The following is an 18504-nucleotide window of genomic DNA, read 5'->3' as shown; positions in this document are numbered from 1 at the left end:
CAGAACGTGTTGTCAACGAAATCTTCTAGACGAAACATTCAGCACACAATAACAAGTTTCCTAAAATGTAGATTGAGAGAAATCAGAAAACATAATAATAAAACATAACAGCTTCTACTGTCAGACAAGGATGTCATGACATCGGTCATGACATTCACTAACAAAACCTGTATTAGCTTAACACATATGCAACATGCATAACACACTATAAATCATTTCATGACATTGGTCAAGATATTAAACATCCAGGAATGTTTTACCATAAAATGCAGCCAATTTAAAAACATCTACAATCTCCCCCTTTGGCAAATTTTTGGCTAAAACAACCTGTCACACCATATCAGAGAACCACTTGCAGCAGAAAGCACACAACCATACACAATCAGAGCTAATACAGTACATCGTACCACACAGACATCATACACCACTACTACCATCAGTATGCACACAACGACCACCACTATTGTTACTTCTATAGCAAGCATTTAACCACACCACAAGAGCAGCTGTCAAGTATAACAGAAATAAACTGCTATACTACACACAATCAAACAGATCAACACAAAACAAGCATATCAGAATTGTTGATCACACAAACTTGTTGTTCTAGGGTGACATTACTACTTCTCCCCGTGTTTGGCCACAAAATTTGCCAAAGGAAACAACTGTCTTCTCCTCTTTATTTTTATTTTTATTTTTTTAAATTTATGGTTCCTCAAAGATGCAGTCTCCTATCTTGCTTTGCAAGTTTTCAAACTGTGTAGCATCAAGAGTTTCTTTCTTAGTGCCCTTGTTAAACATGTTGTTAACTTTAGCACCTTTTATGGATGTACTAGTACCACCATCTCCTTTATCTGCATCAACACTGTTTCATACCCTAATTTTGACCCCCCCTGAGATGCCACATCTCCAGACACTTCATCAACTCAAGACAAATACCCATAGCAGTCACTTGTTTACCTAGTACTCAGTCGAGGGTGTTCAAGAACAAAAAAGCTCAGGAAAAGGGTCAATCAATAAGAAAATGACCTCTAATAAAATCATAGGACTCAAAATGATTCATTCATCCGCCTATGATGATCAGACATCAGTCATCAAGACTCAAGTTTGCTCAGGTCACCAAACAAGGGCTTTGAGCCCATCAAGGATTAAAATCAGGGCCCACATCTAGGAAACCCTAAAAAGCTCCAGGGAATCACTCAAAGTGTTTAATCATATTCAAATGATCCCTATTTCAATATCCAATGGGAATTGTACTTCAATCCAAAGGCCACAGTCATCAATTTCATTTGGCCTACAATTAGGGTTTTTGACCTAATTCACCTGGACAGTTGACTTTTAATCAGGACATGGTTCCACAACTCAAAACATGTATTAAGAACTTCTATTACCTCAATATGTTCCACTCATATCATTCATTTGAGGAGGATAGCTTGATTCATCTGAAATCTCCAGGAATTACAATTCATTTGAAAAAGTCAACTGTACAAGCCACCTTTGATTTATGGGTTTTTAGTCAACCATGGACTTTTGAAGATTGAAATCATCAATATATGGTTATTGAAGTCATTTTACCAAGAAAAATCAATCAAGAATCAAAAAGTCAAAGATTGACTTTTCATACTTAGAAATTTTTCTAAGTGTTTAAAGGTCTTTTTTTCCAAAACTTTGGAAGGGAATATCTCAAAATTTCAAGTACAAACTGAAAAAAACTTCCATAATCAAAGTTGTAGATTTTGGTCCAATGAACAACTTTGTCACATATAATTTTTTGGCCAAAAATCAACCATTAAAGAGATATGGAGCTTCAAAGTTGCTGCATCTATGAAGTTAGTGAAGAAACCCTAGTTTTCTTCAAACTTTATGGGTCTTTTTTCACTATTTTCCTTAAAGATTTTCAGCAAGGACCAAACTAATGAATCAAATTACATACCAAGGGCTTTCCAAATTGTACTCAACCTTCTCCAAATTCATCATGAGCTAGGAATTGTGATTGATCAATGTAAGGTGCATGAAATGAAAATCCAAGGCATCACCTACTTTGATTTTGCAAGTTTTATGCAAATTCCTTAACCAATTGGTACCTCTCAACTTCAGAAATACCATAAGGGATAGGATAGGATCAAATTGCATCATTGCACAAATATTTGAAGAATATTCCAAAAACCAAAACATGTGATTATGTAATGATTACATTTGTGAATTTATGGCCAAGTGGTGATTCATCAAAGGAATATTCTCCCAACCAATTGGAACTCTCCTCTACATCAGAAATGTTCCCCGAGATCACAAGAGATCAATGGATAGGGAGATAGCTCGAAATTGTCATCATTGCATGGGTGATATTTTTGAAGTTTCTTCCACACTAAGAAACCAAGTTAACCTCACTAAGCAAGCTCACTCTCTCCAATTGCTCTGAATCTTTTGCCTATAAATAGAAGAGCATACCTCAGTATTAGACACACCAAAGCAACATCAAATTATTGCTTTCTCCTTCTCTCCCTCATGCTTATGGTTTTCAAAAGTTCTTTGGCAAGAAGAATCGAGTTCTTCAAACCAGAGCTCTCCTTTTGAAAGTAAGCCTTCTAACATCTCAAGGAGGTTCATTAGAAGTGATCCAAGCACCTGGAACACTTATGGAAGTGGGGAAACACCATAGCCACTTTCAAATTGGAGCTTAAGCAGTTGGAGGTCTGTAGAACAATTCAGAGGGTGTCAAACAAATCTAAGCACATCAACATGTTCCTAGGGGTGTAGTGAAGCTATTCCGATGTCTGCAACACATCTGTATGTGCAGAATCATCACTCTCCATGTTCACTTGAAGCTCAAATAGAAGGTATCGAGCAGAGCAATCTTGAAGTGTTCAAGTTGAAATAAGCATTTAGTTAGCATCACTGAGCTACCAGGAAGCTTTTGCAATCATCCAGCCATAGCCAGAAGCTCTCCACCATCATCACGACCTTCAGTTTCAGAGGTACGTTTTTGAACTCCATCTCTTTAATTCATGCACTTATTTTTCTAAAATTCGATACCAGATCATTCAGCATCGTCAGAGGATTAAAAATCCTCTATCATCATTCATTTATTCTTCAGCATCGTCATTTAATTTCATTTTCAATTTTTAGGGTTCTTCATGTATTTTAGATAATTCAGTATTTATAGTTGATTATATTCTATAATAGTTGTATATCTGAAATCGTGAGAGAATTTGGAGTAAGATTGATCTTTACATCTTTTCAATTGGTTGAGAAATGAGAGAGTTCGTAAATTCAAAAATGGTTGAGCTTGAGGTTGAAGATGAAGATGGTGGGTGGCGCCATTTTTCAAATTCTCAAAAACGAGTTTAAAATATATTTAATTGGAAGCGTGTATTAAACGAATACATCGTTTAGCTCACTTGGTCACATGCGCTTCATATCTCTCTTGCCATAAGGTCTGGGGTTCGATCCCCCCCCTCAGACCTTTTGTTTTATTTTTTTTCCATTTTGTAACGCTTGCTTCACATATAATCAAGTGTGATCCTTTGTTTTACAAATCAAGCGCGTAGCTCAGTTGGCAAGTTTTGTGAGTTGATCATGAGGGCGTGAGTTCAATCCTTGGTGGAGACAAAATCTATTTTTTTTTTACCACTTTTCTCACTTAATTTCTTCACAACTTCACATGATTAATTCACCTATCAAATTAAATCATTTTCTTTTGATTTTTCACACACTTGTCATTTACTATATCTATTTTATGAACAAACCAAAAAATCACAAAAATATTATTTATTTGATATATTTTTATTAGGTTTAAAATGGTATATTTTTAAGTACTTTAAAATACTTCAAATACATATATCCATTTAATTTTCACAACCTAATCTCTTGTAAATATTTTTGTGATAAAACTCTAATCCATTAGGTCTTAATTAAAGCATAGAATTTGTCTTTACCTTGATTAAGTTGACTTTTGTCAAATTTCTTCTGTTTTGCATCTCAAACTAAACAGACGATCAAGGTTTTCAAACAACAAAACCTTGCATCCTCCAACAAAAAAATCTTCAATTGTTTTTCATAAACAGTAAATAAATTTCAATGGGCCTCTAATATAGTGTAAGACCCAACACCTTTTCTTTTCATAGTTTGTTTTTCAAATCATCTTTAAACAAAAAACTTCTCATCTGTTTTTCAAAACTTTTTTCTCGGTATAGAAGGGCATCATTCCCGGTGAAACTCTTCATATACCTATGTGACCTAGTGTCCATCTTCACTTCTTCTGTTTTCAAAACAAAAACATTTCAAAACTATTTTCAATAAACATTCAACTGTTTTTAATAAACATTCAACTTTTTTCAATCAAACTTTCAATCTGTTTTCAAAACAACAACAACTTCAAATCCATTTCACATGGGCCTCTCCTTGAGTCTAAGACCCAACCCCCTTTGTACATACATATTTCAAAGGCCTCCTCTTCATCCAGGTTAGGCTTTACAGCTTTCATTTACAGCTTTCATTTAAAATAGTGTCAAATATAAACTGTATATACATTGTTTAGAACTCCGTCTGAGAAAAACCTTAGGATAAATAAACTGTATATATATTATAGGACTATGGCCTAGGATTGAGAATGTCTTCTCGGTGAAGGCTTTTTCCTAATTAGAATTCCTTAGTTCAAACCTCAAGATGAATTATTCCCGGTGAAACATCTTGAAAAAAGCCTTAGAACAAAAATAGGGCACATCCACCTAAGAGGAATTATTACCGATGAAACCTCTTACCCATTTGCTTAGAGCCAAACTAAGTTCAAAACCAACATAGCTTACTCTTGTGCTATAACAAGGACCCTCGATGACCCTCGATTAGCCTCCTCTTGGGCTTACAATACAAGGACCCAGAGGCTTCTTAAAAGCATATACACAGCTTTCTCTTGAGCTTGTATACAAGGACCCATCAGGTTTCTTATAAACATACGAACAGGTCTTTAGTCACCTTTTAGCCTTCCTTGGTGAGATTCTTCTATTCTTCAAACCAGACTTCAAATAAGCCAAGTATGTCTCAATCTCATTATTGAGTTCACTTTTTGGAATGAGAGACATGGACAGTCTCTGTCACCCATATCTTCAATCTCCAGTGAGTCTTTTCCTTAGTGGAGTCTAGATTCCACATCTAGAATTTCCCTATTTAGAGTTAGCCTTAATCTTGGGCTTTAAACAAGAAGTCAAAATCATTCCTTCAAATCCAAAATCCCTAGAAAGGGTCAGCCTCCATCAATTCCTTCATTTCATAAAACCCATGGAAAGGGTTAGCCTCCAAAATCAATCTTTCATAAGTCAAAGTCCCTGGAAAATGTCAGCCTTCATCAATTCCTTCATTTCATAAAACCCATGGAAAGGGTTAGCCTCCAAAATCAATCTTTCATAAGTCAAAATCCCTGGAAAATGTCAGCCTTCATCAATTCCTTCATTTCATAAAATTCCCTGGAAAGGGTTAGCCTCCATCATCCTTCATTCAAAACTTCAAAACTCCCCGGTAGAGTCAACCCTGGGTCAGTCTCAATCCTTCAACATAACAAATTCCCCAGTAGGGTCAACCTTCAAATCTCTGCACAACAGAGTAACCCTCAGTAGAGTTAGCCTCAATCTTGGGCTTTGTACAAGGCAGATAATAGAGTCTACACAGTGAGTCCTTCCCCACTAAGTCAGCCACAACCTTGGGCTTTGTACAAGGCATAAAATAGAGTCATCCATAGTCTCCAAACTCTGTTTCCTCAACATTCATCCACAACCTTGGGCTTTGTAGAAGGCAGAAAACAATTTCTCCCTAGGTAGAGTCAGCCACAATTATGGGCTTTGTACATAAAATTAAATAAATCTTTCAATCAAATAAAACAAACACTCTCCAACTAGAGTCAGCCACAATTCTGGGCTTCATACAGAACCCAAATTTCTTCAGTCAAAGACAATTCCCAGTGGAGTCATCTCCCAGAGTCAATAAAAACTCTTTTAAGCCTCAAGCTTGGGCCTCATACAAGCCATTCAAAAATTCAAATCTTTCATACAGTAGATAGACATGATTTATCTCTATAGAGAGATATTTCTCCTATTTCACCACATTCAAAAATACAAACATTTTCATTTCAATTTCAAACATTCTCCCATTTAGGATTCTGAAAGGCATGCTCTGAGGAACACACACCCAGACTTGTTCCCTTTCCCTAAACTGGTTGAAAATCTTTCTTTCATTCAAGAGACCGCGATTGGCATACTTGCACACACAAGTAACGTCCCTCTCTTATGAAACAAACCCAGCTTTTCTGTCACTTCAAATGTTTATGGTGGAATAGTAGAAATACCTCTCTGTAAGGATGACTTCATGTCTCTTTCCTATAAACAGAGATTTAATTCAAAGCTTCAACCTTGAGCTTCAAGCAAGGCACCCAAAAAAATCAATTCATTTCCCTAATTAGTTCCCCGAACTACAAAAAGCCCAAACTTCCATTAGGGACATGTAGGCATGAGATTCACAAGGAATCTCAGCGAGCTAATCAAAATCCAAAAACAGTCAGTTCATCTATCTTTCAATTCAATTCAATTCAATTCTCTCTCCTAACACAAAGGAGAAACTTTCCCAATAAATTAGCAAACACAAACACAGACACAGAGAAGGTTCCCGTAGAGTACTACGGATATATAGGGTGCTTAAAACCTTCCCTATGTATAACCGACCTCCCGGACTCCAGAACTTCTGATTAGGTGAAATCCCCACACCTAGAAAACTCCTAGGGTTTATTTGAGATCTTTTTCCCATTCCTCCTTGTAGGATAATTAAAAAGTTTGTGTGCTATCGTAGGAAGAACTGAAATAAAATTCATCCCACAAGGGCGCCTCTCTCCTTCCAAATTTCGCGTGAAGGGTCCGACATGCCGTCCTCTCAAGTGAAACGGGGAGGTAAAAAAACGACACCACAAAAAAATGGCGACTCTGCTGGGGACAAGTAATAATCTTGCATTTCATCCAAACCAATGGTTGACTTGTGCTGGTCCAACCCCAATGAGAAGTTAGGGATGCCAAATTCCCCCTCAAACAAGAGAGGTCCTGCCTAACCTCTGTATCATATCATGTGTTTGTTGCATTTATACTTGTTTACTTTTATGGGTTTTGTATCGGGAAAGGGCTTGATTCCCCTTGTGGTGAGAAATCCTATACTCGGATTTGAGTGCAACATAAGATAGGATTGAAGATGTCTTCCCGGTGAAGCCTCTAATCTTGGTTCCCATATCTACTCTTGGGATTTTCCTGGCTGGTTGTGATTAACTGCGCCAATGCATTCCGAGACTGATTTGTACCAGGAGGACCTAGAAACACTTTAACCCCACTTAAAGCCTCTTAGGACGTAGAGCGGTGATTACGAAATTATTGTCACGCAGATACTACACTCAGAGAAAACTCTCTTGAAGATACCAGTCAACATATCTTTAAGGTTGAGCAAAACTCTGAGATCCCTAGAACCCATTCTACAGGTACTTAAATCAAAATCCATAGTTTACCCTAGGGCGAGGTTAGAGACGTGACTCCATGACAACTACACCCTTCTACCCCATGTTTGCTAAAAACTCTTGTGTGCGCATTCATGCATTCATGAATTCATCATAATAATAAAAACAAAGAGTCTTTTTCCAGTCATTTTTCAAGGAAACTAAATAACGAACGTTTTGAACTTCATAGAGAGAAAGAGAGAAACGGAGAAAAAACTTAAGGATCTATACCATGGATTACGGAAGAAAGATAGCTAATAAATATACCTTCAAAATTCCTACGGTTGAGGAATTGGAAAAGCTCATAAAACTGGTGGTCAACCCCCAGGCTTTCAAGGAGAAGTATGGAAAACTTCTGCCTCTTATCAATACCAACATTGTGGATGGGATCCTTCCCATTTTGGTACAGTTTTACGATCCAACGTATCACTGGATCACCTTTCCAGATTATCAACTCATGTGTACGTTGGATTGGAATATTCTCGTCTGATTGGAATACCCGTGTACGCGCAAGATCCATACTCTAGTTTGGAAAAGAATCCTACTGACGTCATCATTGCTGCAACTACTCCCTTAAACGTAGTCGACGTTAGAACTCATATGGTGAGTAAAGGAGGAATTCAAGGATTACCCTCCAAGTTCCTATTGGGTCAAGCTCAGTACTTCATCAGCATCCAAGATATGAGTGCTTTTGAGGACATCTTGGCATTTCTAATCTATGGATTATTTTTGTTCCCTAACATTGACGATTTCGTCGACATCAACGCAATTAAGATCTTCTTAATTGGAAATCCAGTTCCAACCTTGCTTGCGGATGCTTACCACTCTGTGCATTCAAGAAACCTGCATCAAGGAGGATTCATCACATGCTGCGTACCGTTGTTATACGAATGGTTCATCTCACACCTGCCTAAGTCTGGCACTTTTTGGAACCTGAGGGATGGCCTTTGTTGGTCACAGAAAATCATGTCCCTCACTCACTCGGACATTGATTGGTGTAGTCACGACAATGACGAAACCAAGATCATCTACAGTTGCGGAAGTTATCCCAACGTACCCCTTATTGGAACTAAGGGAGGAATCAGTTATAATCCAGCTTTAGCCCGTCGTCAATACGGATATCCCATGAAAAAACGTACCAAGTAGCATTCAATTAGAGGGTCTGTTCTTCAAGAACATCGACGATCATGGCAACATGCTGAAGAAGGAAATTGTCCAAGCCTGGCGTCTTGTTCACAGAAAAGGGAGAAGATTGTTAGAAAAACATCTTTGCATCTCCTTGAACCCTTAACTTCAATGGGTACGCGTCAGGTCATTCAAGCTCAGGATGCCTTACCAGCGTCAAGAACCTATTCCCCTAAGGGAACCAATCTTCCTATTCTCCACCGATGTTGAGAAACTACAAGCGGCATTAACCAAGGTGTGTCAAGAAAGAAATGCTTGGAGAAAAAAATATCGGATCGTCAACACGGAAAATGTTGAGATTCAGAACATCCTAAGAAGGAAGGATGAGTTACTTGAAGTACTCGAACGACAAGTAACACAAATGTCACTTTCTCAGCATATCCCTCCTGCTTCCTCGATCATCGATCAGCTAATGTTAGAAAACGCTCAGCTCAAGAAACAGAAGAAGATGTTAGAACGTGAAGTCGGCTCTTCGTCAAAGTTTTAGAGTCCTTTCTCTCTGTTTCTTTGTATTTCCCTTTTCAAAGTCTATAAAAAACAGCGTTTCGCTTAATGAATAAAAATTTTGATGTTTCATAAAGAAATTACGGTGTTTCCTTGAAAAACATTTCTTTAATTGCATATCATGCATCACTTTAGTCGTAAGCACAGACACGAGAATTGTCGCGGTCCTAATCATCACTTTCCTTACTCCAGAAAGAAAGGAGGAGAAGGAGGTGAAGAAAGACATTCAAGCTGTCTCATTCATACAACACTCGTTTAAGTCGCAAGAAAAGAATGGACGACTTAGAGCAAGAGAATGGGAAACTTAGAGAAGAGGTCACTACTCTCAAAGAATCTGTTGACAGACTCAACAACATGGTAGAAGCCCTGGTGGTTGCACATAGTCGACCTCCGCCAGAAGAACCACTCTCCAACTAGAGTCAGCCACAATTCTGGGCTTCATACAGAACCCAAATTTCTTCAGTCAAAGACAATTCCCAGTGGAGTCATCTCCCAGAGTCAATAAAAACTCTTTTAAGCCTCAAGCTTGGGCCTCATACAAGCCATTCAAAAATTCAAATCTTTCATACAGTAGATAGACATGATTTATCTCTATAGAGAGATATTTCTCCTATTTCACCACATTCAAAAATACAAACATTTTCATTTCAATTTCAAACATTCTCCCATTTAGGATTCTGAAAGGCATGCTCTGAGGAACACACACCCAGACTTGTTCCCTTTTCCTAAACTGGTTGAAAATCTTTCTTTCATTCAAGAGACCGCGATTGGCATACTTGCACACATAAGTGAGGTCCCTCTCTTATGAAACAAACCCAGCTTTTCTGTCACTTCAAATGTTTATGGTGGAATAGTAGAAATACCTCTCTGTAAGGATGACTTCATGTCTCTTTCCTATAAACAGAGATTTAATTCAAAGCTTCAACCTTGAGCTTCAAGCAAGGCACCCAAAAAAATCAATTCATTTCCCTAATTAGTTCCCCGAACTACAAAAAGCCCAAACTTCCATTAGGGACATGTAGGCATGAGATTCACAAGGAATCTCAGCGAGCTAATCAAAATCCAAAAACAGTCAGTTCATCTATCTTTCAATTCAATTCAATTCAATTCTCTCTCCTAACACAAAGGAGAAACTTTCCCAATAAATTAGCAAACACAAACACATAGACACAGAGAAGGTTCCCGTAGAGTACTACGGATATGTAAGGTGCTTAAAACCTTCCCTATGTATAACCGACCTCCCGGACTCCAGAACTTCTGATTAGGTGAAATCCCCACACCTAGAAAACTCCTAGGGTTTATTTGAGATCTTTTTCCCATTCCTCCTCGTAGGATAATTAAAAAGTTTGTGTGCTATCATAGGAAGAACTGAAATAAAATTCATCCCACAAGGGCGCCTCTCTCCTTCCAAATTTCGTGTGAAGGGTCCGACATGCCGTCCTCCCAAGTGAAACAGGGAGGTAAAAAAACGACACCACAAAAAAATGGCGACTCTACTGGGGACAAGTAATAATCTTGCTTTTCATCCAAACCAATGGTTGACTTGTGCTGGTCCAACCCCAATGAGAAATTAGGGATGCCAAATTCCCCCTCAAACAAGAGAGGTCCTGCCTAACCTCTGTATCATATCATGTGTTTGCTGCATTAATACTTGTTTACTTTTATGGGTTTTGTATCGGGAAAGGGCTTGATTCCCCTTGTAGTGAGAAATCCTATACTCGGATTTGAGTGCAACATAAGATAGGATTGAGGATGTCGTCCCGGTGAAGCCTCTAATCTTGGTTCCCATATCTACTCTTGGGATTTTCCTGGCTGGTTGTGATTAACTGCGCCAATGCATTCCGAGACTGATTTGTACCAGGAGGACCTAGAAACACTTTAACCCCACTTAAAGCCTCTTAGGACGTAGAGCGGTGATTACGAAATTATTGTCACGCAGATACTACACTCAGAGAAAACTCTCTTGAAGATACCAGTCAACATATCTTTAAGGTTGAGCAAAACTCTGAGATCCCTAGAACCCATTCTACAGGTACTTAAATCAAAATCCATAGTTTACCCTAGGGCGAGGTTAGAGACGTGACTCCATGACAACTACACCCTTCTACCCCATGTTTGCTAAAAACTCTTGTGTGCGCATTCATGCATTCATGAATTCATCATAATAATAAAAACAAAGAGTCTTTTTCCAGTCATTTTTCAAGGAAACTAAATAACGAACGTTTTGAACTTCATAGAGAGAAAGAGAGAAACGGAGAAAAAACTTAAGGATCTATACCATGGATTACGGAAGAAAGATAGCTAATAAATATACCTTCAAAATTCCTACGGTTGAGGAATTGGAAAAGCTCATAAAACTGGTGGTCAACCCCCAGGCTTTCAAGGAGAAGTATGGAAAACTTCTGCCTCTTATCAATACCAACATTGTGGATGGGATCCTTCCCATTTTGGTACAGTTTTACGATCCAACGTATCACTGGATCACCTTTCCAGATTATCAACTCATGTGTACGTTGGATTGGAATATTCTCGTCTGATTGGAATACCCGTGTACGCGCAAGATCCATACTCTAGTTTGGAAAAGAATCCTACTGACGTCATCATTGCTGCAACTACTCCCTTAAACGTAGTCGACGTTAGAACTCATATGGTGAGTAAAGGAGGAATTCAAGGATTACCCTCCAAGTTCCTATTGGGTCAAGCTCAGTACTTCATCAGCATCCAAGATATGAGTGCTTTTGAGGACATCTTGGCATTTCTAATCTATGGATTATTTTTGTTCCCTAACATTGACGATTTCGTCGACATCAACGCAATTAAGATCTTCTTAATTGGAAATCCAGTTCCAACCTTGCTTGCGGATGCTTACCACTCTGTGCATTCAAGAAACCTGCATCAAGGAGGATTCATCACATGCTGCGTACCGTTGTTATACGAATGGTTCATCTCACACCTGCCTAAGTCTGGCACTTTTTGGAACCTGAGGGATGGCCTTTGTTGGTCACAGAAAATCATGTCCCTCACTCACTCGGACATTGATTGGTGTAGTCACGACAATGACGAAACCAAGATCATCTACAGTTGCGGAAGTTATCCCAACGTACCCCTTATTGGAACTAAGGGAGGAATCAGTTATAATCCAGCTTTAGCCCGTCGTCAATACGGATATCCCATGAAAAAACGTACCAAGTAGCATTCAATTAGAGGGTCTGTTCTTCAAGAACATCGACGATCATGGCAACATGCTGAAGAAGGAAATTGTCCAAGCCTGGCGTCTTGTTCACAGAAAAGGGAGAAGATTGTTAGAAAAACATCTTTGCATCTCCTTGAACCCTTAACTTCAATGGGTACGCGTCAGGTCATTCAAGCTCAGGATGCCTTACCAGCGTCAAGAACCTATTCCCCTAAGGGAACCAATCTTCCTATTCTCCACCGATGTTGAGAAACTACAAGCGGCATTAACCAAGGTGTGTCAAGAAAGAAATGCTTGGAGAAAAAAATATCGGATCGTCAACACGGAAAATGTTGAGATTCAGAACATCCTAAGAAGGAAGGATGAGTTACTTGAAGTACTCGAACGACAAGTAACACAAATGTCACTTTCTCAGCATATCCCTCCTGCTTCCTCGATCATCGATCAGCTAATGTTAGAAAACGCTCAGCTCAAGAAACAGAAGAAGATGTTAGAACGTGAAGTCGGCTCTTCGTCAAAGTTTTAGAGTCCTTTCTCTCTGTTTCTTTGTATTTCCCTTTTCAAAGTCTATAAAAAACAGCGTTTCGCTTAATGAATAAAAATTTTGATGTTTCATAAAGAAATTACGGTGTTTCCTTGAAAAACATTTCTTTAATTGCATATCATGCATCACTTTAGTCGTAAGCACAGACACGAGAATTGTCGCGGTCCTAATCATCACTTTCCTTACTCCAGAAAGAAAGGAGGAGAAGGAGGTGAAGAAAGACATTCAAGCTGTCTCATTCATACAACACTCGTTTAAGTCGCAAGAAAAGAATGGACGACTTAGAGCAAGAGAATGGGAAACTTAGAGAAGAGGTCACTACTCTCAAAGAATCTGTTGACAGACTCAACAACATGGTAGAAGCCCTGGTGGTTGCACATAGTCGACCTCCGCCAGAAGAACCACTCTCCAACTAGAGTCAGCCACAATTCTGGGCTTCATACAGAACCCAAATTTCTTCAGTCAAAGACAATTCCCAGTGGAGTCATCTCCCAGAGTCAATAAAAACTCTTTTAAGCCTCAAGCTTGGGCCTCATACAAGCCATTCAAAAATTCAAATCTTTCATACAGTAGATAGACATGATTTATCTCTATAGAGAGATATTTCTCCTATTTCACCACATTCAAAAATACAAACATTTTCATTTCAATTTCAAACATTCTCCCATTTAGGATTCTGAAAGGCATGCTCTGAGGAACACACACCCAGACTTGTTCCCTTTTCCTAAACTGGTTGAAAATCTTTCTTTCATTCAAGAGACCGCGATTGGCATACTTGCACACATAAGTGAGGTCCCTCTCTTATGAAACAAACCCAGCTTTTCTGTCACTTCAAATGTTTATGGTGGAATAGTAGAAATACCTCTCTGTAAGGATGACTTCATGTCTCTTTCCTATAAACAGAGATTTAATTCAAAGCTTCAACCTTGAGCTTCAAGCAAGGCACCCAAAAAAATCAATTCATTTCCCTAATTAGTTCCCCGAACTACAAAAAGCCCAAACTTCCATTAGGGACATGTAGGCATGAGATTCACAAGGAATCTCAGCGAGCTAATCAAAATCCAAAAACAGTCAGTTCATCTATCTTTCAATTCAATTCAATTCAATTCTCTCTCCTAACACAAAGGAGAAACTTTCCCAATAAATTAGCAAACACAAACACATAGACACAGAGAAGGTTCCCGTAGAGTACTACGGATATGTAAGGTGCTTAAAACCTTCCCTATGTATAACCGACCTCCCGGACTCCAGAACTTCTGATTAGGTGAAATCCCCACACCTAGAAAACTCCTAGGGTTTATTTGAGATCTTTTTCCCATTCCTCCTCGTAGGATAATTAAAAAGTTTGTGTGCTATCATAGGAAGAACTGAAATAAAATTCATCCCACAAGGGCGCCTCTCTCCTTCCAAATTTCGTGTGAAGGGTCCGACATGCCGTCCTCCCAAGTGAAACAGGGAGGTAAAAAAACGACACCACAAAAAAATGGCGACTCTACTGGGGACAAGTAATAATCTTGCTTTTCATCCAAACCAATGGTTGACTTGTGCTGGTCCAACCCCAATGAGAAATTAGGGATGCCAAATTCCCCCTCAAACAAGAGAGGTCCTGCCTAACCTCTGTATCATATCATGTGTTTGCTGCATTAATACTTGTTTACTTTTATGGGTTTTGTATCGGGAAAGGGCTTGATTCCCCTTGTAGTGAGAAATCCTATACTCGGATTTGAGTGCAACATAAGATAGGATTGAGGATGTCGTCCCGGTGAAGCCTCTAATCTTGGTTCCCATATCTACTCTTGGGATTTTCCTGGCTGGTTGTGATTAACTGTGCCAATGCATTCCGAGACTGATTTGTACCAGGAGGACCTAGAAACACTTTAACCCCACTTAAAGCCTCTTAGGACGTAGAGCGGTGATTACGAAATTATTGTCACGCAGATACTACACTCAGAGAAAACTCTCTTGAAGATACCAGTCAACATATCTTTAAGGTTGAGCAAAACTCTGAGATCCCTAGAACCCGTTCTACAGGTACTTAAATCAAAATCCATAGTTTACCCTGGGGCGAGGTTAGAGACGTGACTCCATGACAACTACACCCTTCTACCCCATGTTTGCTAAAAACTCTTGTGTGCGCATTCATGCATTCATGAATTCAGCATAATAATAAAAACAAAGAGTCTTTTTCCAGTCATTTTTCAAGGAAACTAAATAACGAACGTTTTGAACTTCATAAAGAGAAAGAGAGAAACAGAGAAAAAACTTAAGGATCTATACCATGGATTACGGAAGAAAGAGAGCTAATAAATATACCTTCAAAATTCCTACGGTTGAGGAATTGGAAAAGCTCAGAAAACTAGTGGTCAACCCCCAGGCTTTCAAGGAGAAGTATGGAAAACTTCTGCCTCTTATCAATACCAACATTGTGGATGGGATCCTTCCCATTTTGGTACAGTTTTACGATCCAACGTATCACTGGTTCACCTTTCCAGATTATCAACTCATGTGTACGTTGGATTGGAATATTCTCGTCTGATTGGAATACTCGTGTACGCGCAAGATCCGTACTCCAGTTTGGAAAAGAATCCTACCGACGTCATCATTGCTGCAATACTCCCTTAAACGTAGTCGACGTTAGAACTCATATGGTGAGTAAAGGAGGAATTCAAGGATTACCCTCCAAGTTCCTATTGGATCAAGCTCAGTACTTCATCAGCATCCAAGATATGAGTGCTTTTGAGGACATCTTGGCATTTCTCATCTATGGATTATTTTTGTTCCCTAACATTGAAGATTTCGTCGACATCAACGCAATTAAGATCTTCTTAATTGTAAATCCAGTTCCAACCTTGCTTGCGGATGCTTACCACTCCGTGCATTCAAGAAACATGCATCAAGGAGGATTCATCACATGCTGCGTACCGTTGTTATACGAATGGTTATTCAAGAAACATCTTTGCATCTCCTTGAACCCTTAACTTCAATGGGTACGCGTCAGGTCATTCAAGCTCAGGATGCCTTACCAGCGTCAAGAACCTTTTCCCCTAAGGGAACCAATCTTCCTTTTCTCCACCGATGTTGAGAAACTACAAGCGGCATTAACCAAGGTGTGTCAAGAATGAAATGCTTGGAGAAAAAAATATCGGATCGTCAACACGGAAAATGTTGAGATTCAGAACATCCTAAGAAGGAAGGATGAGTTACTTGAAGTACTCGAACGACAAGTAACACAAATGTAACTTTCTCAGCATATCCCTCCTGCTTCCTCGATCATCGATCAGCTAATGTTAGAAAACGCTCAGCTCAAGAAACAGAAGAAGATGTTAGAACGTGAAGTCGGCTCTTCGTCAAAGTTTTAGAGTCCTTTCTCTCTGTTTCTTTGTATTTCCCTTTTCAAAGTCTATAAAAAACAGCGTTTCGCTTAATGAATAAAAATTTTGATGTTTCATAAAGAAATTACGGTGTTTCCTTGAAAAACATTTCTTTAATTGCATATCATGCATCACTTTAGTCGTAAGCACAGACACGAGAATTGTCGCGGTCCTAATCATCACTTTCCTTACTCCAGAAAGAAAGGAGGAGAAGGAGGTGAAGAAAGACATTCAAGCTGTCTCATTCATACAACACTCGTTTAAGTCGCAAGAAAAGAATGGACGACTTAGAGCAAGAGAATGGGAAACTTAGAGAAGAGGTCACTACTCTCAAAGAATCTGTTGACAGACTCAACAACATGGTAGAAGCCCTGGTGGTTGCACATAGTCGACCTCCGCCAGAAGAACCACAAAGGACTGTGGTTTCCGAGATTGTTTCTACTCCTATTCCTCAGTATACCATGCCACCCAACCGACCTTGGGGCATGTCGTATAACTTCATTCCAGAAGGGTACATACCCCCAGTTTCTGAAGTTCCAAGAGTCACAATGGATATGCATCCACCAGAGGGTTACAGACCTCTGGAAATGGAAATTCCAAGAGCAACGGCTACGGGTTATACGCAACAGAATGCTGAGATACCAAGATCTGCTGCCATCATGACTTCTCCACAGCCGATTGTGCATACTTTTCCTCCGCCAGGCGGACAAATGTATCATCACGCTCCCAGTAAGGACGATGGCGTGTATGAAAGATTGGACGAGTTCCAGGAACAGTTTCTGCAAATGCAGAAGGAACTCAAAACTCTTCGAGGATAAGATCTATTTGGAAAGAACGTTGCAGACCTTTGTCTGGTTCCAAATGTTAAGATTCCTCACAAATTCAAAGTACCAGATTTCGAGAATTACAAAGGGAATTTGTGCCTACAAAGTCACCTCGTGATGTACGCTCGAAGGATGTCAACTCAAACTGATAATCAACAGTTGCTCATTCACTATTTTCAAGACTGCCTGACTGGTGCTACACTCAAATGGTACATGAACTTGGACAGTTCAGAGATTCATACTTTTCGAGACCTCGGAGAGGCCTTCGTCAAACAGTTTAAGTACAATCTGGATATGGCTCCCGACAGAGATCAACTCCAGGCCATGACTCAAAATGATAAAGAGAGTTTCAAAGAATACGCTTAGAGATGGCGTGAAATCGCTGCTCAAATTTGTCCTCCTCTTGAAGAGAAACAAAATGACAAAAATCTATCTCAAGACTTTGAGTCCATTTTACTACGAACGAATGGTCGCAAGTGCACCTAGTGACTTTACCGAGATGGTAAACATGGGCCTACATCTAGAAGAAGCAGTTCGAGAAGGATGCTTTAACAAAGAATCAGAATCTTCTATTGGGCCTAGTGTAATACGGTGAACTGACTTTAAAGAAATGTCGCGGTAAGCAAGAGTCACCACCGGCTTTTATTTTATCCAATATATAGAAAGGCTAAAAGAACAGGAAAAGACCTTTAAAAAAAGATTTTTAGTTCGGGGGGTAAGTTATACAAAGGGAAGGTTTAAAGCACCCTTTGTATCCATGGTTATCCATGGGCTCTTAATTGCTTAACTCACTTTGTTTTCAAAAATGTTTTGAAGTGTGGGAAAAGAATTTGTTTAAGGACTTTAGCTTGTAAATAAGCGTAGCCTTTTTGAAAATTAATTTTGAAAAGAGTGGGAAAAAGATTTTGAATTTAGAGCAAGCAATTAGTAGTAACTAGCCTAAGTTTTAAAATTTTTGTTCTTTTAGCTTTTCAGGGCTATCCATACCATAGGAGGGTAGGAAGTCCTTTTATTGGATGTAAAGGGTCATCGAGAAAGTATTGTTCGCCATAAAACTGTCCCTACCATATAGAGGGTAGGTAGTCTTTAGGGAAGGATAAAATAGTCATTTAGGCAACAGGAGAGGATACCTTAGCAATGGGACAATCATCTTTATTTCCGAGGCAACATCGAGGGACAAGATCTTATGATGATTTCAATGTATTAAGGCAGCACTTGCTTTAGGTATCCTCGGAATCGAGGGACTTGACTATTTTAGAATCGCAATTAAAAGGCAACAGGCAACATAAGAAGGGTTACCCTAAAGGGGTGTGTGTGGCACAATCATGTAATTCCATTAGAATATTTATCTTATAATTAGTGATTCT

The sequence above is a fragment of the Vicia villosa genome, linkage group LG6, assembly GCF_029867415.1.
Source record: "Vicia villosa cultivar HV-30 ecotype Madison, WI linkage group LG6, Vvil1.0, whole genome shotgun sequence".
Classification (NCBI taxonomy): domain Eukaryota; kingdom Viridiplantae; phylum Streptophyta; class Magnoliopsida; order Fabales; family Fabaceae; genus Vicia; species Vicia villosa.
This window is presented reverse-complemented; position numbering follows the sequence as displayed.